The 23,881-nt window shown below is 40.3% G+C and overlaps 1 long non-coding RNA gene across 6 annotated transcripts; it reads right to left on the reverse strand.

The window, feature by feature from the left end:
- Positions 1–8,299: 8,299 nt before the first annotated feature.
- LOC116226161 (uncharacterized) lies at positions 8,300–22,862 on the reverse strand. 6 transcript variants are annotated; one of them, XR_016466350.1, is made up of 7 exons: positions 22,793–22,862; positions 20,121–20,196; positions 17,562–17,644; positions 13,693–13,849; positions 12,919–13,066; positions 12,717–12,766; positions 8,300–10,360 (listed from the first exon to the last, which is right to left on the reverse strand). It is a non-coding gene; the product is annotated as an uncharacterized LOC116226161 (long non-coding RNA). The 6 variants fall into 6 exon arrangements; XR_016466351.1 differs by having other exon boundaries at positions 17,562–17,647; XR_016466353.1 differs by lacking the exon at positions 22,793–22,862 and adding an exon at positions 20,896–20,946.
- Between the last annotated feature and the right edge of the window lie 1,019 nt (positions 22,863–23,881).

Genomic DNA, 23,881 nt, shown 5'->3' on the forward strand with positions numbered 1-23,881 from the left:
AGGGGAGAGGGGAGAGGGGAGAGGGGAGAGGGGAGAGGGGAGAGGGGAGAGGGGAGAGGGGAGAGGGGAGAGGGGAGAGGGGAGAGGGGAGAGGGGAGAGGGGAGAGGGGAGAGGGGAGAGGGGAGAGGGGAGAGGGGAGAGGGGAGAGGGGAGAGGGGAGAGGGGAGAGGGGAGAGGGGAGAGGGGAGAGGGGAGAGGGGAGAGGGGAGAGGGGAGAGGGGAGAGGGGAGAGGGGAGAGGGGAGAGGGGAGAGGGGAGAGGGGAGAGGGGAGAGGGGAGAGGGGAGAGGGGAGAGGGGAGAGGGGAGAGGGGAGAGGGGAGAGGGGAGAGGGGAGAGGGGAGAGGGGAGAGGGGAGAGGGGAGAGGGGAGAGGGGAGAGGGGAGAGGGGAGAGGGGAGAGGGGAGAGGGGAGAGGGGAGAGGGGAGAGGGGAGAGGGGAGAGGGGAGAGGGGAGAGGGGAGAGGGGAGAGGGGAGAGGGGAGAGGGGAGAGGGGAGAGGGGAGAGGGGAGAGGGGAGAGGGGAGAGGGGAGAGGGGAGAGGGGAGAGGGGAGAGGGGAGAGGGGAGAGGGGAGAGGGGAGAGGGGAGAGGGGAGAGGGGAGAGGGGAGAGGGGAGAGGGGAGAGGGGAGAGGGGAGAGGGGAGAGGGGAGAGGGGAGAGGGGAGAGGGGAGAGGGGAGAGGGGAGAGGGGAGAGGGGAGAGGGGAGAGGGGAGAGGGGAGAGGGGAGAGGGGAGAGGGGAGAGGGGAGAGGGGAGAGGGGAGAGGGGAGAGGGGAGAGGGGAGAGGGGAGAGGGGAGAGGGGAGAGGGGAGAGGGGAGAGGGGAGAGGGGAGAGGGGAGAGGGGAGAGGGGAGAGGGGAGAGGGGAGAGGGGAGAGGGGAGAGGGGAGAGGGGAGAGGGGAGAGGGGAGAGGGGAGAGGGGAGAGGGGAGAGGGGAGAGGGGAGAGGGGAGAGGGGAGAGGGGAGAGGGGAGAGGGGAGAGGGGAGAGGGGAGAGGGGAGAGGGGAGAGGGGAGAGGGGAGAGGGGAGAGGGGAGAGGGGAGAGGGGAGAGGGGAGAGGGGAGAGGGGAGAGGGGAGAGGGGAGAGGGGAGAGGGGAGAGGGGAGAGGGGAGAGGGGAGAGGGGAGAGGGGAGAGGGGAGAGGGGAGAGGGGAGAGGGGAGAGGGGAGAGGGGAGAGGGGAGAGGGGAGAGGGGAGAGGGGAGAGGGGAGAGGGGAGAGGGGAGAGGGGAGAGGGGAGAGGGGAGAGGGGAGAGGGGAGAGGGGAGAGGGGAGAGGGGAGAGGGGAGAGGGGAGAGGGGAGAGGGGAGAGGGGAGAGGGGAGAGGGGAGAGGGGAGAGGGGAGAGGGGAGAGGGGAGAGGGGAGAGGGGAGAGGGGAGAGGGGAGAGGGGAGAGGGGAGAGGGGAGAGGGGAGAGGGGAGAGGGGAGAGGGGAGAGGGGAGAGGGGAGAGGGGAGAGGGGAGAGGGGAGAGGGGAGAGGGGAGAGGGGAGAGGGGAGAGGGGAGAGGGGAGAGGGGAGAGGGGAGAGGGGAGAGGGGAGAGGGGAGAGGGGAGAGGGGAGAGGGGAGAGGGGAGAGGGGAGAGGGGAGAGGGGAGAGGGGAGAGGGGAGAGGGGAGAGGGGAGAGGGGAGAGGGGAGAGGGGAGAGGGGAGAGGGGAGAGGGGAGAGGGGAGAGGGGAGAGGGGAGAGGGGAGAGGGGAGAGGGGAGAGGGGAGAGGGGAGAGGGGAGAGGGGAGAGGGGAGAGGGGAGAGGGGAGAGGGGAGAGGGGAGAGGGGAGAGGGGAGAGGGGAGAGGGGAGAGGGGAGAGGGGAGAGGGGAGAGGGGAGAGGGGAGAGGGGAGAGGGGAGAGGGGAGAGGGGAGAGGGGAGAGGGGAGAGGGGAGAGGGGAGAGGGGAGAGGGGAGAGGGGAGAGGGGAGAGGGGAGAGGGGAGAGGGGAGAGGGGAGAGGGGAGAGGGGAGAGGGGAGAGGGGAGAGGGGAGAGGGGAGAGGGGAGAGGGGAGAGGGGAGAGGGGAGAGGGGAGAGGGGAGAGGGGAGAGGGGAGAGGGGAGAGGGGAGAGGGGAGAGGGGAGAGGGGAGAGGGGAGAGGGGAGAGGGGAGAGGGGAGAGGGGAGAGGGGAGAGGGGAGAGGGGAGAGGGGAGAGGGGAGAGGGGAGAGGGGAGAGGGGAGAGGGGAGAGGGGAGAGGGGAGAGGGGAGAGGGGAGAGGGGAGAGGGGAGAGGGGAGAGGGGAGAGGGGAGAGGGGAGAGGGGAGAGGGGAGAGGGGAGAGGGGAGAGGGGAGAGGGGAGAGGGGAGAGGGGAGAGGGGAGAGGGGAGAGGGGAGAGGGGAGAGGGGAGAGGGGAGAGGGGAGAGGGGAGAGGGGAGAGGGGAGAGGGGAGAGGGGAGAGGGGAGAGGGGAGAGGGGAGAGGGGAGAGGGGAGAGGGGAGAGGGGAGAGGGGAGAGGGGAGAGGGGAGAGGGGAGAGGGGAGAGGGGAGAGGGGAGAGGGGAGAGGGGAGAGGGGAGAGGGGAGAGGGGAGAGGGGAGAGGGGAGAGGGGAGAGGGGAGAGGGGAGAGGGGAGAGGGGAGAGGGGAGAGGGGAGAGGGGAGAGGGGAGAGGGGAGAGGGGAGAGGGGAGAGGGGAGAGGGGAGAGGGGAGAGGGGAGAGGGGAGAGGGGAGAGGGGAGAGGGGAGAGGGGAGAGGGGAGAGGGGAGAGGGGAGAGGGGAGAGGGGAGAGGGGAGAGGGGAGAGGGGAGAGGGGAGAGGGGAGAGGGGAGAGGGGAGAGGGGAGAGGGGAGAGGGGAGAGGGGAGAGGGGAGAGGGGAGAGGGGAGAGGGGAGAGGGGAGAGGGGAGAGGGGAGAGGGGAGAGGGGAGAGGGGAGAGGGGAGAGGGGAGAGGGGAGAGGGGAGAGGGGAGAGGGGAGAGGGGAGAGGGGAGAGGGGAGAGGGGAGAGGGGAGAGGGGAGAGGGGAGAGGGGAGAGGGGAGAGGGGAGAGGGGAGAGGGGAGAGGGGAGAGGGGAGAGGGTTATTATTAATGACAGAACACCGTTGGAGTGAAGTGTTTATTTTAGTCTTATCATTTTTGAGAAAAAAAACACAAACATCTTTAATACATTCCACGTTTGTTTTTCAATGAAGATGATATTTCTGTGGAAAAGAAAGAGACAAGAACATTTCTTTCTTACAGAATTTTCTGCAAATTTGTGAATCACAACAGAAAAAACTGCCTAAGAATTATCTTCAGAACAAGGTTGAAAAGATTTAAATCCTGTGATGTATCATAATAAATAAAATCTTTTTTTCTAGAAAAAAAAAGCTGCTCTGCATGACCTTTGTCAAATCAGAGTGTTTTCCACTCATAATAAAATATTGGTATTGTCTCTGAGAGACCTCACCTTGCATAAGCAGCGACCTTCACTTCTCTCCCGTCTTCCTGGAAAGCATAGGCATTCCTCTGAACGCATCAATACCTTTTCTGATGTTCTGAAATGACTCCTTGTTTTCTCAAGCAAGATTTGAAAGTAATGCACTGCGGTTCTTCATATCTGCAAATCCCATGAATTTATTTGGCCCTTATGCTTTGAATGTCACACCGATTTCATTTGGTAAGTTATTTTTAAAAGGGAGACATTTTGCAATCAAAAATAATATGGTACCTTTTGACTTCTTCTACGATGCTCGGGTAGCTCAAGTCCTGGCACCATACAGAGGTTATTCCTGTCTATTTATATATCAGTTTTGCTGTTTAAGGGTGGCTATTTATTTGAAAGTTCTATACAATCTTTGGAATCTATCCAAACTGTAGTAGTTGCAACTGATCACATGCCCATAGGACTGTTGTACGGTATTTTATCTACATCCTTGATCTTGAATGGTTGTTGCTGCATTTGAACAACTGAGGTTTTTTTTTTTTTTTTTTTTTTTTTAATCTTTCTGTAAAGGCAGAAGAGCACTGAGACTGTTTCTGAAGAAAGGAAAGGAAATCCAGGATACCTCTAGTAAGTAGCACAGAATTAACTTGTAATATTTCATAAATCTTGTATTGCTAAATATTATGCTGAATTAGAAACAGCTGGTTTGAGTATGCAGAAACTTCACAAAAAAATCAATGGGAAATTGTATGTGCTCAAGAGTGTTTAAAACAGTTTTTTAATTTACACTTCACTCGCCAATTATTTGAAACTAAGTAGGATTAAAAATACAAATGATGAAATATAAAGATGGAGAAGCAACTCTGAGCTGAAGGGGTATAAAAACAGAATAAACAAAGTGAAGTTTCCTAATGTGATGGTATAGCATATTTATATGAATAAAGTAGATTAAATTATCACTATCTGGACGTTTTACGTTTATGCAAGGAAACCCAAAACCACTGAGAAACTACAACTTAACCAGGTGTACTAGAACACCTAATGTAGCTGGTTAAGATTCTTATTAGAAGAGGAAAACATTCCTAGTGTTCCTGAGCAGATCTTAAGTTGTTGCAGAATCTCCTATTAAATTCAACACCATTTAAGTAGCAGGCTTCCTTCAAATTATTTGACATTTTTCTTTAAAAACAAAACAAATAAGCAACCAACCAAACAAAAAAAGTCAGATAAAAGTCACCAGGGCTTATTAATACACAGTGAATGAAGCATTAGTGATCTCAAGGTGCGTGGGTCTGGCAAAGAGTAGAGTCGGGACCCTGAACTCTGGAAGAGCAAACTTCAGGCTGTTCAAGGAATTGTTGGATGAGATCTCCTGGGAAACTTCTTAGAGACAAAGGAGTGGAAGAAACTGGCTACACTTTAAGGATGCCTTTCTGAGAATGCAAAAGCTCTCAGAATAAGAAAGTAAGCAGAGAAGGAAGAAGATGGCATGGCTTGGCTAAGACCTGCTGGCCAGACTGAGGGAAGAGATTGTACCAGCTGTGGAAACAAGGGCATGTCACCTGGGGACAAAACAGGGATGCTGCAAAGGACTTGCAGAGAGAGAAATAGGAAAGCCAAGACACAGGTGGAACTGAACTTTGTGAGGGATGTTATATACAAGAATACCTTCTTGTTTTTAGGTAAGTTGGCCAGAAGAGGCAGGACAAAAAGAACATACCTCCTTTGGTAAGTGAGAAAGGAGAACCGGTTACAATAGATATGGATAAAGCTGAGGTAGTAAATGAGTTTTTTGCCTCATCTTCCCTGGCAACCAGGATTCACTTATCTCTTATGTCCCTGAAGCTTGCATCTCTGAGCCTCTAGGTGGGAACTCTTCCCTTCCCCCCCAGCTGTAAGGGCAGATACAGTCTGAGATCACCTCATGAGACTGAATGTATACAAGTCTATTGGGCTGGATGATATGCATCCCAGGGTCCTAAAGGAGCTAGGATTATAAAAAGGAGGGAAATCAACTTTTTACGTGGATAGACAGAGATAGGACAAAGGGAATGGTTTTAAGCTCAAGGATGGAAGGTTTAGATTGAATGTCACGGGGAAGTCCTTTACAAAGGGAGTGGTGAGACCCTGGAACAGGCTGTCTGGAGAGGTTTGAGACCAGGTTGGATGGGACCCTGGGCACCCTGGTCTAATACCAGTTCTGGAGGTTGGAGGCCCTGCAGTGGCAGAGGGGTTGGAACTCTAAGATCCTTGGGGTCCCTTCTAACTCAAGCCATTCTATGATCTTTACTGTTCACACACTCTTAAATTTGGGGTTTTCTAAGCATATATGTAAGCAGCTAAATGCAAAAAGTTATCCCTTCCCCCTAAAACTCAGCCTATTTATATCTTATTCTTTGCAAGGCTTCATGCTAATAAATGTTTGATTAAGTGGGCAATGTAGCTGAATAGAAGTGATATTAATAGATGTAATATGAATAAATAACCATTTCCTCACTTGTTCTATTAATGAGTGGCTTACTAATACAAAGCTGGAAAACTGTGTGAACAGATAATATCAAAACAATATTCATACAAATTGAATTCAAAATGCCCAAAAGAGCTCTTTTTCATATTCAGGGTATCTGCATTAGAAGTTATACAACATGCAGAGGCAGAGTTGGGAAGCTGAGGGAAAAAATGCTGTTAGAGGTGAAAATAAGCTATTTCTAGTTCTATACTGAAATTCAAACCACTTGGGGTCTAAGTCCTTAGGCAATTTTCTACACAGAAATTGATTTAATGCTGTTATTATTTTTCCCTCAAATTGATTAAATAAGACTGTGGAAGACATTATACATTTAAATACTCCTATCATTTATGGAAAAGATCAGATAATATTGAACTCCCTCAGACCTGGTTCTTAGTTGACATAGAACAAAAATTTTGGCCCCTTCACCTAAGGTTAACCATTCACTTCTATCCACAAATATAACACCACCAGTAGCAGCCATCTTATTACCTAAGACTAGCAGTAAATACAAGGCATGGTGCCGCTTTAAAAATTATGCCATTCAAAAAGAACATTTTGTCAAAGAAAAATCACGATGTACTGGTAACTGAGTAAGATACAAGTACAACAAACACATTGAGCAAAATCTTCATTACAGCAAAATAAAATACTGGCATGAACTTGAAAAAAAAGATTGATGGAGATTTTTTTTAAAGCAATCACTGCCAGAACAAGCTAAGCACATCCACATAATTGTCACTTATGGCAAATGTGGTCATGCTATATCATACCTACATCAGAGATTCTCCAAACCAAGCTAAATTAAAACCAGAGCAATACTGTTTATTTCTGAACCAGCACCACTTCAACCCACCCTGAAGATAAATCTTAAGCCTTCATAGTTAAGCATACAGTTTCTTCAGCTGAAGGTAAAGAGTACTAGCAATAGTAAACCCATCTATTTCAGTGGTTTGCAGACATTCCACTCTGTCTTAAAACAGATTTTTCAAAAAGAACCCAAGTAACTGGCGGTATGAGTAATCCACTGAGAAAAAGAAAAAAAAGAAAAAATACCTTAAAAAGCTTGTTTGTAACTTTGTCTTGTTTCATCTTCAACTCATTCTGGATTAAAAAGGGCAGAACAGTCTGAAAAAGTGAGAAACAAATCAACTGGGAAGCAAATGGATGTGACAGTGGCATAGTTAGTTTGTTAACTGCTTAACAGAAGAGGTAGTAAATCTAATAAATATATATATAATTGTCTTACCAATATGCAAGAGCTTTAATGAGCTCAAACTTACAGATTTATGAAAATTTTCTCTGTTATTCAGTCAGTGCCACTTGCTTATCACTCAATAGAATTTATAAGACATCCAGTAATACCAGTAGAAGTTATACAAGGGTATTTAAGGATGATGTTTGTGCAAATAAAAGGGTTATTGTCCTTCTCGAACAGAACCTTTGTTTCAGCGGCATAGTATGCAAGTACATATATTTGGTAAGCATAGAGATACTGGTGTCAACTGAAAATCAAGCCAGTTTAGTATGGTTTAAAAACAAGCATGATTTTGACCAGTCAGTTACAGATACCCCCACAAGCATAGGAGCGCAGGTACCTTATTGTTTATATACTTTATTCCCACCTCTTCATCCCATTTTACATAGTTGAATTTCCCTGAATACAAGCACAAAAAGTGTCTCAACTTCTCTTTATCCTCATTGCTTTTCTTTGCATCTTACCAAGTTTTGTTATGCCATATCTACACTGTTACATTTTAATGTGCTGCTTTAAGGTGGAAAGGATCTGTACACAGCATTCAAACTGTGGCAGATGCATACATATGCATATATAATGGCTAACAATGCTCTCCACTTCCTTCTCTCTTTTTTTTTTTTCTTTTAATAAAATATTTGGGGTTTGAATACAGAAGAAATAGAAGCTAAATATTGTAGAATTCTAACAGTACTCAGTAACAAGCTTCTCACTGTATCAGTTAATTCCATACATATATATTACTATATGTGCTAAGTTACAATGATTTGTCTTCCCGCGTTCATTACACTGTGTATATTGATGTGGAATTTAATCTGCTAGTTTACCACTAATCCCTGAAATGTTTTTTTTTTTTTTTTGTATCTTTTTGGCCATTACCCTTGTCTTTGTTATGGTGAATAACCTACCAAACCGTATAACTTCACCACTCGTTCTCTTTCTCACTTCACTGATGAATACATCCCTGTGGAACCCTACAGGGATCTTCCAGCACAAAAACTGACCGCTTAGTCCCCCTTTCCGTGCTGTGAGCTGTTCCTGTGCACAAGAAATGTACAGAATGGGAGGCTTCTCTAACTACTTCCAACTATGAAAAATTATTTCACCTAAAGTTATAATTATTTCTAATACATAAGTGATATTTTAATGATATAAATATATTTCTAGGAAGAGACCCAGCAATTATCCTTTTGAAAACTAACAATTTCTTTTCTTATTAGAAGTAATTTAAGTTTGCCCTCTGTCGCACCTTGACATTTTTGCTCAGCTTCTATTTTTTACATACGTGAATCGCTGGCTTTTTCAATAGCAAACTGTCACGGATGCGTATATTTTGAAAAGAGGCAGTTTCAGTACTATTACACTTATACATGCACCCTGAGGCACGATTGTCCTAATACACAATTTTCATCCTGCTATTTAACAAGAGTTAACTTGTTTCTTTCTCCTTCCTGTAACTGTCAGAGGATTTTCAGTGTGGGTTGGATAACATAAGCCCTTTCCTGTTCCCATGGAAATCAATAGTAACACTTCATACCCATTAAACTCTATCAGAGAGAAAATGAGCTCTAAGTAATTAGGACCTTCTTTTGTTTGGTCAGAGGTTCATTTGAAATCCAAAGAACTCTTAGTCAGGAAAACACAGAGAGGTCTGCAATGAGCTAAAATGTTTACACAATAGAAATAAAGGAGAAACACCTTCTGCCCCACTTTGCAGGACCCGTGCTACTGCTGTCCCTCCACAGTGTTGTGCTACATCATAACTGCAGTAGCACAATGCTATGTGTGTACCAAAGGACTAATCAGAGATTCTGAGGAAAATTACAGAAATCCAGCCTTTAAATGGGCTGTCATAATCTCTTAGTAGGCATAATAGGATATATTTAGTTCAAATAAAAAGAGGGAGAAGTTTTCTTTCCCTAAAAATCCCCCAGTTTTGAAAGACTTACAAAAGCTAAACATCACACATGGTATTAATCATATAATGCTGTACCTACAACTTTTTTTATTTAATAGAAGAAAGAAAGATTTGCTAGATTTCCCGTAACTGAAAAGTGCGGAATTTTCAGAATCAACTCAATAGTGATTAGGAAGTGGATAGTAACATAAAAGCACAATAAACTTCAAAAAATGAAAAGATTGACTCCTCTAAAATATGTCATTCAAATACCAACCATATCCAAACCATTCAGGAACTAAGAGACTAAGAGACATCAGGAACTGTTGCAATAAAGGTCTAAGGATTACTGCAACTTCCCTGAATGGCATAAGCTTTCAGATTTCAAAAAGTTGCCAGATTTCATTAACGTTGCCAGAGGTCATTGAAGCTTTGTAGAAAATCCCAACTACAACGCCCTCTTGCTGTGAGCAAAAGATGCACTGCTATTAGTTAACTGTAGGTGCACCACAGGTAACTGTGTGTGTTTAGAAACTGGTCAGTTTTTATAGTTTTCAATGTCTTTCAACTCTAAATAATGAGTTCATCCAATATAATTCTCTGAAGATTATGAATAGCCAGTTAACAATCTTCTTTAATGCAACATTCTCTTATGGTGAATCTTATTCTAGACTTCAGGACAAACAGATAAGGTATATTTCATAAAACAATAAACACAGTACTATGCACATGCTTTGCTGAAGTTATAAACTGAAACAGGTTTACTGTAGTGCATTTGACATTTGACTTAACGAGTACCTATAAAAGACAGAAGAAACCAGGCATGCACCAATTTGACACTCTACCTGACACCAGACAGAACATTTAATTATCATCATCACGATTTTGCAGATCTATTTTGTTCTCATTTACTCAATTTCAATATTACCAACCTCATGAAGTTCAACAAGGCCATGTGCAAGGACCTGCACCTGGGTCAGGGCAATGCCAACCATGAATACAGGCTAGATAGAGAATGGCTTGAAAGCAGCTCTGAGGAAGACTTGATGTTGCCGGTTGATTAAACACCCAACATGAACAGGAAATGTGCATTTGCAGCCTGGAAGACCAACCACATCTTGCGTAGCATCAAGAGAAGCATGACCAGCAGGTCAACGGAATTGGTTCTGTCCCTCAACTCTGCTCTCGTGTGACTCCATCTGGAGCTCTGCATCCAGTTCTGGGGCCCTCAACAAATGTAGGATACCAAGGTGTTGGAGCGGGTCCAGACGAGGCCATGAAGATGATTAGAGGGCTGTGGAACTCCTCCCTTATGTGGATAGGCTGAGAGAGTTGGGGCCCTTGAGCTGTAAAAGAGAAGGTTCCTAGTAGTTTCCAGAACCCAAAGTGGGCCTACAAGAAAGCTGGAGAGGGACTTTTTAAGAGGGCAGGCAGCAACAGGATGAGGGGAAATGGCTTTAAATGAGATATTAGGAAGAAATTCTTTACTGTGACGGTAGTGAGACACTGGAACAGGTTGCCCAGATTGGTTATGGATGCCCCCCCCACCCAGTCAAGGCAAGGCTGGATGTTGCTCTGAGGAATCTGGTCTAGAGGGAGGCATCCCTGCCTGTAACAGGGGGATTGGAGTTAGATGATCTTAAAGGTCTCTTCCAACCCAAACCACTCTATGATTACTCTTATAGATCTCTTAATAAAAAGTAGCACAAAAATACTTACCTTCCAAGTCTCTCAAGCAGAAAAAAAAACTTGTGCTTTAGATTTCTAGTGACAGACTTCTAACATCAGTGTAACTCTTGATAAACGGTACTTATAATGTGAAGAAATTCAGATATTTATTTCTCAACAAATTGTGCTTAGGACCCACAGAACTCAAATTTAGAAATTAGACATAACAGACGATGTTCTGGAAAGCTCTGCTGTGAATGATAAAATACACATTTACTGATAAAATCCTGTAAATATAAGATAATTATCCAAATGTCCTTGAAGAAGCATTAGATGGGTATCAATTACTATAAATTATGTAAAATTAATTAAGTAGTATACTCTAAGAAAATGTGGCAAAACAGAAATAGTTAACTATGAATAACCATTTCCCATTTACACCCACTCGATGCCTTATGTACTAGCACACAGACAATCATTATACTAAGAGCACCTCTACTTAACTACCTTATTTTTGCTTTCACTAGTCTTGTCATTTGATCTTTCAACCCTCTTAGTTTTCTTTATAACAATTAATCCTATAAGTCACTGCATGTCTATCATTGAGTTGTTGTTCTGCATTTTTTTTTTTTTAAATCAGATTTTTAAGTCAGATTTTGTTGAGCAGGCCTAAAATAGCTGTGCATTCTTTAGTGTGTATTAAACCTATCAGATAGAGAAAAAGAAAGGAGTATATATTAGTATGACTTTTCAATTCTCTAGTTATCAAAACATTTTTACAATAGTAAGAGATAATGCAACTGACTAGCAAGAAGCAAAATAACTAGATATTACTGCCGCCAATATATTTCACAGATGTTTGCTATTCTGTTGGTTGTCAACATGTGGACAACAACCTACACTGGCGCTCTCAGATCAGATTTCATTTTTATTCTGTTTAGATTCATTTTTAGCAAAAAAAAAGCTATGAAAATTCACCTACTCACAGAATTTGTAATAGTATATGGAAAGATATTCTCAAAACACTTTTTTTTTTTTTTTTTTACAAGGGAGAAACGAATACCAGAAAAGCTGTCTGTACTTGACTACGATGAAATACAATTGAATAATAATTGTATATATTGTATGTGTACGTTAGATTTGATAATTAAATGTTAGTTCAGAATATATGTATATACAGTTAACACATCTAAGAATCCACTCTAAGAAGCTCTAAGGAACTTTAAGCTATTAGTAAGGAATGGGACATAGTACAGTGGATTGAATATAATCTTTAGAATTGGTATCGTTAAGTGCCTACGTATGATGATCTCTGGATTTGAACGATATCAAGAAGAAATACAATAAGCACGTATTTGTCATTATTTTGAAACTAGCAATGTAGAAAAGCAAGAAAATATCTGCTGTGATTTTACTATTGTAAGCCTGTTTCCTATGTTAATACTATCGTAAAATAGAAACAGCAATAAGTATGAACAAATAAAACATTGCAAATAGTCAATGGAATTTTGTCAATAACTTCAGTGAGACTGACTTCAGCAAGAAGGTGCAATGCTAAGCTGGAAGGTAACAGAAAGATTTTCATGACTCTTATTGCGTTCCCAAAGTCAAATAAGCTCAGATTTTTCTGATTTTTATGGAAAACACTGTTCATATAAAGCCTACATACTACTGAATGAGAATATTCCTATTGTCAAGAGCTTTATATATAGAAGATGAGACATATCAGCTACTTGACATTTTATTAGCATCCCAGAGTTTGCAAAAAGAAGGAAATCCAGTCCCAGAGTGCTTCGCAGCAAAGCCTTATATTTTCTTTATCTTAATTTTTATTATTTTTTATTTAAACTAAAGTAAAGCCTGTAGGCACCTAATTTTGAAAAGGCATGAAAAGTTTCAGAGCAACAAATATAAAAGAAGTGTCTTCCAGTTTTGTTTTATTTCTAGGTAAAGGTAGGTAAACGTCAAGAAATCTCTTTAATTTTATATTCTAAAAAAGAATGATTTATGGGGAAGAGAAATCAAATTACTTACCTATAATTGGAGGTTTTTGAAGGTAGTTCCCAGTTTCCCTAAAGGTAACACTGAAAGATATATAATGATTCACCAGTTTGTACTACAAAGTTAGGAGGTGGGAATTCCATTTATTATTCAACTCTATTAAGAAAGATGATAAAGAAAATTAAACATAGGAAACACGGAAATGAAAAGAATATATATTCATCCTTTTTCTCACCTGTCAGAAATCCCCGTAACTTTCAAATGAGAAAGATGTGTGAGCTAAACAAGAAGTAGAAAAAACTGTGTTCACAGAAGATGACTTTTTAAAATTGTGATGCCATTGCTGTGAATTCTTGGTTTCTTGTACACGAAGATACTGGTGCCTGAAAGAATCAACAACGTGTCTATATGGTTTGGCTTGTAAATACAGGTACATATTTGACCTTTCACATATCTGAATGACTACCAAAATTACAAAGCCTGCTCCAAAAGTAATGCCTCCTGTTATATTATGCTGGTCCACAACAGAGGAAGATGCTGGTAGTATAGCGCTAAAGGTTGAATCTTCCAGACAATCTTGCATTACATTTGTTGCTGTATGGAAAATGGCAAAGATGGCAGAAAAGAGGCAGTCTGAAAGAACAGTGCCTGACATGAAAATGCAGATGAAGTGCAGGCGTGCTCCATGCAGAAAAAATGGCACCAACTGATATTCATCGACAACTGTTGAACATTGCTGGAGACCAAATAGTGATGCGAGCACAGTGAGAAGGTGAGTGACACATTTTAGCAGTGATAACAGTATCAGTGGGTCACCTCTTCCAGAGCAGATATTTTTTTAATGAGCATAGCATGCAGGCTCTTATTCACTGCTGATGAAAATGTATGTTGAAAAAGTGTTTTGTAGCTGAGAATTTGCTCTGCCAAATAGTGTTATTTTGCTCTTCTTGTCTTTTGTAGTTCCTAAGGAAATAAATAGGATGCATTACTTTCAGAACAACTCACATACCTTTGGCTTTAGCATTCTAACTGGTCTGGTATTGCAGACTAATGTTTCAAGCTTTCACTGGAAACAACTTCAGTTCATATTACTCAGCAGTCCTCTCTTCACTTCAGTGGAGTAAAATTTATTTGTTAAGTATAATCCCTTACATTTTAATGACATTCTGTGTAAAAGAGAAAGACATTGTGGGCACACAGCAAATAGAAAAGGATGTAAATGTACACACAAAGAAGAAAGGATCACAAGCCCACAACGTAAGAATCTGAATGCTTGTTCAGACAGCAAACAGCTGAGAAAATTTAAAAGCAGAGGGATGATAGAAAATGCAGGAACACATCATCTCAAGAAAATTTTCATATTTCTACTTGATAGAGTACATACTTAGAATATAAAGAAAAGGACCTGTAAATATTAACTAAGGCAGTTTCAACCATTTCAAACATTTTACCGGAAGTTTGAGCTTCTGAAAACCTTAAAATCATAACAAAAATCATGTAAAAATAATTTTAAAAAAAAGCAAACAAATCCTTTTAATCTTCCCAGAAAAAATTTTTAATGACCTTAAAGGTCAAAACCTTTTAATCTTCCCAGAAAAAAAAATAAATGTATATATATATATATATATATATACACACACACACACACACACACATACATATTTAAAAAATCTTTAACATGCTACTAGAAGAGAAAGAAAGCACTATCAAACAAAACAAATTGTACTCTCTTCTTTAGGATACAGCATAATGCACTTCATAAATAATTATCCATAATCTTCATAATTATTCTTAAACCTCAGAATTTTTCTTACTAGAACTGGTTCTAGCAATCATCTCTAAGATTCTCTCTTAGTCTGTTAATTAACAATTTGATTTTTTTTTTCCTTATAAATTAAATCAAAAGCAAAATCTACACAATTAAAATAATCAAAATAGGTGGGGATCTGAGGATTAGGGATCTAAAAGCATTTTAGTTCTGGATGTGAATCTATTTAGAAAGTTTCAGAGATTTTTGTATTATCAGAAGGTGCTCTTTAAGGATGTTCACACAAGTCAACAAAGATACACTGGGGGAAATCCAGAAGTAGTAGCTAGTTTTCAATCTCTGAAGTGTCCCTATGGGAAATTTTCTGAGCTTTCCCAAGCGATACCAACTGGAAAGAGCAAGCTGCATCCCAGCTGAGAACCTTACATTAGCTTTCAGGACACTAAGCCTACCCAAAGAGACATCCATACAGAGACACTACTCAAGAACAAGTAGAAAAATTCTCATCCAACATGCATGCTAAAAATTGGAAGTTTTAGCTGGAATCTGAGTGCCATGAACAGAACATTTTTTATATGATTGTGATAATATAGACAACATTACACATTTTAGATTCATCCTGAGTTCCTAACCAGCATCCTTAATTCCTGGGCATACATTAAAACTAGCATGGGGCAATGAAATTTACATATTCTGTGGTAAGAAACTCCATGGAGAGCAATTTTACAGCTTTCAGAGATCACTTCTCTGATAAAATGATTTTGTATAAACCTCTCTTGTATACACTCTTTCTTAACTGACATTTTTCGATCTTTAATGAATCCAACATAATGCATCTGAACATTCTGAATGCTCTGTAATTTTAATTGATTATTGTAGGTGGTTACAAGGAAGGTATAACAATTGCACATCTCAAGAGAATGTGATCTATATTTGTTTAGATGTGTAGAATTAGGTTATCCAAAAGTAACTGTTAAAAACAGTCTAATAAAACCATAAGTTCAGTTCCTAGAACTGATAGTTAAATCAATAATGTGCAACCTATTATTCTGGTTGGCATAAGCCTTGAGTAGTCTGTCAGCAGAAGGTTATGCCATGAAACATAATTAAAGATAAAATTGATTACATATCTAAATCTTGAAACTGAAAAGGTTTTCTGATGATTACTGAAATACTGAAGTATTTAATTCATCTCCAGTTTAGAGCACATCAGTAGAAAATTCTCTTTTGCAATTGTGATGTATTACTTCTAAATTTACCTTTATTATAACAATATACTTTTTCATTCTAAGAAGTGGTTATGAATAGAAAACTGATATTGCTTGAAAATACCAGTTTGAAATGTCTAGTAATGAGAACAGATGAATCCTTCCTAACATATTTCTGCACTTATTTTACTGTATCTCCACATGAGCTTTCAATGCAAATTAAACTAGTAGAAGAATCATAATTGCTATTTTTATTTTTATTTAAGATAGTTTTCCTCTGAAGTTTAAAGGAAAACAAGAGCAAGGCATGTATCTTGCTTTTGTGTAAGGCTCTACAATGATTTGGTTATAATGGGTCCTGAATAAGAGAGAATCCATACAGTGTTACATCTGACAAACCCTTTATACATTTCTACATAAGATGTAATTGTGTGAAGCCTATGTATTTTTCTTTTTGTAAAAAAGGAAAGTCATTTTACTGGTCTCCATGCAGACATATGGGTGAGACTAAGAGATCTAGTTTCAGGTGTACTGAAGACACCACACAACTTTAAATAGGTCAGTTAACTATTGTACAACTCCGTCTGCCTTTTTGTGAAAGGAGAACAAAAAGTAGATTTAAAAAAAAAAAAAAAAAAAAAAAAAACCAATCCCAAAACATAATAAAACAGTAAAATAATATTTATATTCCTGTAGTTTTCCAAGGCTTATGCTACATGCTTCAGCTACCTTCATATTATGTGGCATGTTACAGAACTACAACTAATCTATGCCTATAATGGAGAAAATAATATATTTCATTATTTTTATTATACATTTTTTATAGTAGTGTAACTTCAAAAAGATTTCACTCCAAAGACACAGTACTTGTACTCTGACAGGAGAATAGATCATCCCACCCAGTGCCTTTTCCTCTGTATATTTTTGTTTGTTGAAGAATTGTTAAAATGATAAGGATATAATCATTATTCAGCATCATGATCAAGAATCAACTTTGCATAGGGAAATTGTCTAAATTAATCCTTTAAAAATGTATTTTAAGCTTTCATTTTGCAGTTAATGAAAAGAATGGTGTTTCAGTGTTAGTATTTCAACTGTATCAGAGTGGTAAGTAGCATATATTATGCTAGACTGGGGGAGAGAAGAAGAGCTACTATGTTTCATAGTTTCTTGTTTTCTTTCACCCACTTACACCAAACTGCTAGCCAAACCTAGTGGCTGAAGAACACAAAGCGTCATGCACAAGTTTTAGTAGGCAGTCAGCCTGCAAATTTCAGAGCTGTCAAGGCTACATGTTTCAATCAGTTTTGACATCTCTTGGCATTTCTCTTCAGATTCTACTTTCTATAAATAACTCCCCTACTTGAGTGTTATTTCTGGTTCATTTCTCACCATACAGCAAGAATGCTTCTCACCTTTTACTGCGACTTCCCCTTGTCTTCACTTTCAAAATATATATAAACAAGAATTATAATTTACCTGAATTAAAAAAAAAAAAATCTAGTAGGTTTTGATGATGGTACATGTGTTTCATTTTAATTTGTAATTGAGATCTTGAAGAAATTACCAGTAACTCCTTTTCTTATTTGAGATAGTTGGAGTTTTCTGGCAGCATTTTGATTGAGCTGACAAACTAACAGTCTCAGTCATAGTAGGAGAATCTAGGAAAGGAGTTATACCTATATAAAAGGTTCTGGGAGCTTCTGGAGGCTCTTTAATATTTGTACCTCCTTGTTTTCTACTTCTTTCTAAACTACTGAGAGATGATAGGACTTGATGATTGTCTGATAAGTGTTCTTTAACATTGCTACTTCTCAGATGTAAGCCAAGCTATCACAAGACTTTGCTGCTTCTTTTCAGGGAATTGTCCTAATGAGGAAAACATTTTAGATGTTCACTTACCAGTACAATCCTGAAGTGAGTCAGAATAACATCCATCCCATTCAATACCCAAAAAGTGTCCATGAAACCACTAAGTGACTGTCCTGCTGGATGTGAAAAGAAGAAATGGAAATACCTATGAGACTCCATAAGGAGTCACCATCATAAAAATAAAGGCTTTTAATGCAGATCTCTGTGATTAAAACTTCTCTGGGTAACTAGTACTTTGATTTCTTGCTTTCAACAGCATACTAACAGCATTGCTGAAACAATCACTGTTAATTTCCACAATCCAGATAATTTAACTTATCTATAGAAAGCTTGTAAATTGAATTTAAACATCATGCAATAAAATGCAAGGGCTGCTCTGAAAGTGATGCCTCCTGTTTTATAATGTTGGTCCCTGAGGTCAGATGCAGCTCTACTGTCAGTACAGCATAGCAGTTGAGGCTGAACCTTTCCACCAGTACCCCATTATATTTTGTTGCCATATGACAGATGGTAGTAGCAGGGCAGTCTGAAAAAATTGTTCTGATATAGAACAATGTGTGAAGTGAAGATACGTCGCTGAATTCCTCCATATAGAAAAAGTGGCACCCATTGACACTTGCTGAACACTGAGACCAAACTGTAGATATGAGCACAATGAGATGGTGAATCATTTCAGGAAGGGCAACAGTGACACAGACAAGCCACATTCCAGACATTCATACAGATTTTTCTTTTTATCTATCTTTTGCTCACAGTTGGCAAAAAAAGTGCCTAGCTAATGGCAGCGACTATGTTGAAAATTAGTGTTTTGTAGCTAAGAGTGCACTCTTTCAAATACTGTTGTAATCTTTGTATCTGTTGTAGTTCTCATGGGAATCAGTGGGAGGCATTACTTTCAGTGCAACCTACGTTGATTTGAAGTTGAACCAAATAGAAATTATGATAGAGAACCAATAACAGTTCCTTCTAAGAATCCCTTTCGGACAATTCTCTTCTGTATTTTCATTAGCAACACAGAATGCAATATAATTACAAGCAATTACTGCCACACCTACAAAAGTTTTAAAGAATAACAAACGAGGAAGAAAGCCACTAAACAATGAACTAATTGCCAATAAATAGGCTTAGAAAACAGAAACATTATGTGAAATATATATGTAAGCAAAACATTCAAGCTATGACAAAAGAATCATTCTGAGAAAATAGGATTTATGGAGTCATCAGCTACAAGCAGTGCAGGATAAGCTTGCCACTGCTAAAGGTCTACTGCAATCTTTGGTAATACAAAGAGGGGAATTTAAAGCTGAAGAATGCACATGCAGTGCTAGCAAGACTTGTATTAGAAATACAGTATTTCTGTCTTGTTTTCAAACACAAACAGTTCAAAGTGAGTGTGGAAAAACAAAAAGAATCTAAAAAGGTCTCATTCTAATTGTAATGCAACATTTAATGCATCTTAGCTTGTTCAGCCTGTGGAAGAGAAAGTGATCATCCTGTCACAGAAAAATAGACAGAAAATAATTTGACAGTAGAACAAGAACAACGTACAGTAAGAGTTTCTCAACTTAGCTGAGTAAAACACAGAAAGCTATGATTGTTAGAAAATTATATAATGCAATTGCAAAGAATCTAGCAGTTCTGGTTCAGCTAAGACATCTTTCAAAGCTGATTTCACAGATCTCAATTCTAATATCCCCAATAAAGGTTGCCTCAGTAAGTAAGTACAGCCTATATTGCAAACAAGTTGTTTTTGATCTGAACTAGACCCAAGTTTTTTCCTAGGATTTCTTGCAAGATGGTATACTAACTGAAAAAACGATTTGAGTCTCTTGAATCATTACTAGAAACAGACATTTCAGTTTTCCTTTACTTTCTTGCTGAAAAGCAGATATTTTTAACTTCAAATCACTCCTGCAGTTCTTTCTTGAATCCATTTTAGAAATACAACGAAACCTGACCCAGTGATTGATAATCTTCTCATGAATGTTACATGCAGTAGAACAGCAAATATCTGCTTTTACTCCATGTTCTCCTGAACTTTCATCCAGCAATCATGTCTTACAATTTTAAAGAAGGATCCTGGTTTAAAACCTGTGATGCTACAAATCTCCTCAATAACTGCGGATTATGGTCTTGCTTTAAGAGTGCAGCACCACAGAGATATTGATTAATATGCACGTAACATATAACAAGATATTGGAAGTAACCAAAATTTGATTCTGTAAAAGCTGTCTTACTATCTTTTGATATCAGTTTACCTCTGTAATTTTACAGTTATCTGCAAAACATAGTACTTGGGTCTAATGCTGTGTTTCAGTGTAAGTATGCCAGCTGAGCACAGTCAGATGCTGTCTTCATTTAGAAAAAAATACCATTTTCGCCTACGATTTCTGTTAATATAGATACTAGCTAGTAATGATTCTAATTTTAAAAAACAAAACCAAAACAACAGCAACAAAACAAAAAAGAAAACCCAAACAGTGTTAGAAATTCTCCCTGCAGATGACTTCAAATGTACAATCACTTAAATATTTATCACTACATATTACAAATGTTTAACACAATCTGGGATAAAAGAAACATACTCACTTGAAGCCATAGAACTTGTCCTTACCAATCCACATCAGTGGGCACCATTCTACTCAAGCAATGGAGTGAGTCATAGCTGGAAAAAAAAGTGAAAATGCATACTGTTTAACATGAACCCAGGAGTTCTAGCAGCCATGCTGATTTCCAGTTGTCCGTCCTTTGCCTGTTTAAAGAACCCCAGAGAGGAGAACTGGGATTATAGGAATCTGCAGAAACATTTCTTGTGATGTCAGATTACTGCCAATAGAATTAGCAGATCACTTATTATAATAAACACACACAAATAAGAAAGGCTTCATCTCCCTTCCACCCCACAATGTGTAGAATTTGTTTATTTCTGTTAGAAAATCTTTTCTTCCTCATCAGTTTGCATCCATAGATTTTCACTGCTGGCAATTAGTGAGCAGAAGAGATCCTGCTGAGGAGAACAAGTTAAAAGGGGACTTAAGAATGACTATGTCTGGGAAACAAGCAACCAGTCTGGAGCCACAGACTTCAACATTTCAATTAAGCACATTACAGAGATGAAGAGCCAGAGCAACTTCTCTTCTTAATTCCTTTTATCTGGGTCTCCAATCTGCTCACAACAGTATTTAGTCCAAAACTTAGTCCACTTCAGTAGGTTTGGGAAGGAAATTGCTAAGATTTCAGCATTCATTGTATCCCCAGAAAAGAACAATTTAGATAATGGCTTGCTACTGTCTGGATAATAACCAAATAACGCTTTTCACATCCAAACCATTTCAGTCTGGCATCTCCCAGGAAGCTCTGATACCTCCAGATGAAAACTAGAACATTTACACAGAAGGAAAGCTCTTCCTGCTGCCCAGCTTTGATCTGTAACATGAAGAAGCAAGAGACATTTTCAGTCAATTCAGTAAATCACAGTAGTCAGTCTTATGTGCCATACTTACAATGAGGAAAATTATTCTTCAGCTATGGATCAGCTTGAGATCTTTCCTCAAGGTCATAAAAGCTGCATAAACACAAGGCATAAGAGGGAGAAATGCTCCCCAAGTGCAACCATATTACAGTTCTCTTGCAAAAAGTGCCTTTTTGAACTTTCAAGATCATCTTAGCATCCCCGTTCATGAAGCCTGCATGGTATTTTAATGGTGTGAATAAATGACAATGACTTTAGGTAAATTATCTTTAAAACACTGTCAGAACACTGTTAAATAAAAGATGTCTTTTCAAACAGAATGTGAAATGTCACATAACATATTATCATTAACTGCCTGTTTTTTGAGGGAAAGTAGAGCTGAAGATGCAAAACTCTCTAGCAATATTAACTTTTCACAAACAAAATCTGCAAATACTGAGAACATTTCAAAAACCAATTAATTTCAGTTTCCAACATCAAAAAACTGAACACACTTTTTGAAGTTGCCTGGTTCTTTTTGGTTTTGCTCTAAACTATCAGAATGTAACAAGAGTTACGAAGAATTATGCATCCACAAAGGAGAGATAAGGGATTTTCTTTTTAGCAGTTTTTAAAAATAAACAAAACAAAAATAAAATTAACCAAATGACACAGGAATTCACTTTGTAGTTGTTCCAGCAGGAAGGCTGCTATCACTGCAGCTGCGTTTTGGCACTCACATTCCTGCCTGCTTTACTGTTTTGAACAATTTCTTCCCTCTCCCAACACTGCAATCTTCTACGCTCACCTAAACAAGATTATCCGAAACTATTTGGTCATCATAGTTAACTGTCATGCCCTTTGGAAAGATTTCCCAATACAAAATTTCTAGTAACTTAAGAAGTTTGGAAAGAAGATACTAAAATATACATACATAATGTTGATCCTGAATTACCACATTTAATTTTTGATCTGTATTTTTGTTAAGTTTGGAGATACTTCCTTTCAGGGTTTTGATTTTGAAATATGCTTCAACAATTTTATTTTATTTTTTTCCATGCAAGAGTACGTTACTGCAAAAGATTTCTCAGTCCGTGATCCTATTACATTTCAGCACTGGCATTTTGGTAGAAATCCTGCCCTTACTTGCTCCCAAAGGGAGTTCACCCCCATCAACTTCAACAGGATCAGGATTTTTTTCTTCAGATTTAATTAGCATGTCTCATTTTATTTGTCCCATTTACCTACTTCATTGTCATATCATTATCCATTTTCATCAGATAAGATTGCATATATGTACTATCATATATATATACCTACAAAGTTCCATCCAGCCATTTAATCTTTCCCTGTCTCTGAAATAAAATCATTAACATACATCAAGGCACTTCTGTCTTATCGCCTGTTCCACTGAAATTGTGATGATGAAAAGTCAAGGGGGAAAAAAAAATAAAAAATAGCTACAATGAAATGTCTGTAAATAAGGTTTTCATTGCCCCAGGACACAAGATTGTCTAATGGCTGGAACATTTGAGTTCCAGCTTCAACATTCTCTGCCCAGTTCTGCATTTCAGGAACATTACTAGAACAATAAAAAGAATCCTTTCCATTGCAAGTTGGACACTTTAAGCACAGTTTGGCTTGAATACCATTTTTGCATTTTATTCTGAGTAAAATCTATCCTGTTCTAACACCATAATGTAATGGAAAGCACAGCAATAATGACAGAGTGGCAAAATCCTACACTGTAGCAAGTTGAAGATAAGCCCAAATTCATCAACCACAGAAACAAAGGAAAAAAGCTGCTTACCCACAGAAAACTACAGGTAGGTTGAAACCTCTAACAGGATACCCTCACTGCCACTGCCAACCTTTAAATGCGGTCTGAAAAAGGGTGGATCCTGGCTCCACTCCTTCCAGTCATTTAGGTGCATTGCAAACACCTGATCACTTAGCATTTCTGCTATACCCATCTTAGCCACAGTGTCATATGATTCTTATGGTCTGAGCCCCTCTGAAAAGGACCTTGGCATACTGGTGGGAGGCAAGGTGTACATGAGCAAGCAATGTGCCCTCATAGCCCAGTAAAGCCAATCCTGGGCTACATCAAAAGAAATGTGGCTAGCAGGGCAAGGGAGGTGATCCTGCCTCTCTGCTCTACGACAGTGAGGCTTCACCTGCAGTACTGCATCCAGATGAGGAGTCCTCAGTACAGAAGAGACATGAATCTGTTGGAGCTTGCCCAGAGGAGGGCCAGAGAAATGATCCAAGGGATGGAACACCTATCCTATGAGGACAGCTTGAAAGAACTGAGGTTGTTCAACCTGGCTCTGAGGTGACTGATAGCAGCATTTCAGTATCTAAAGGGGAGCTACAGGAAAGAAGGGAACAGATTCTTCAGCAGGGTCTGTTGTAATAGAACAAGGGGAAATGGTATAAAACTAAAGGAGGAAAGATATAGATTGGATACAAGCAAAAAGTCCTTTACATTAAAGGTAGTAAAGCGTTGCAACTGCTTGTCCAGAGAGGCAATGGATACCCTGTCCCTGGAGACATGCAAGGTCAGGCTAGACGGGGCTCTGAACAACCTGATCAGGTTGTGTCCCTGTTCAGTGCAGGGGAGTTGGGCTAAATGACTATTAAAGATCTCTTCCTGAAACAATCCTATGATTCTATTTCTAAAGCCTTGCAAGTATTTTTCAGCAGCACAGAACTACTTTGTTCCTGCAGTTGTACTCTACCTCTGGAAGAGGGTAATGGCGTGCTTGCAAAACAACCTGATTTTATCTTAGCTGTGCTGAGATGCTCAGGAGAAAACTGCTGGATGACAACAGTTCTCCTTTCTTGTACAAAGCTCACCAGTACTAGCAACTACAAATGTGCCCTTTGAAAGTCATTT

The sequence above is a fragment of the Phasianus colchicus genome, chromosome 4 (assembly GCF_987193195.1).
Source record: "Phasianus colchicus chromosome 4, bPhaCol1.hap1.1, whole genome shotgun sequence".
In the NCBI taxonomy this organism is placed as follows: Eukaryota; Metazoa; Chordata; class Aves; order Galliformes; family Phasianidae; genus Phasianus; species Phasianus colchicus.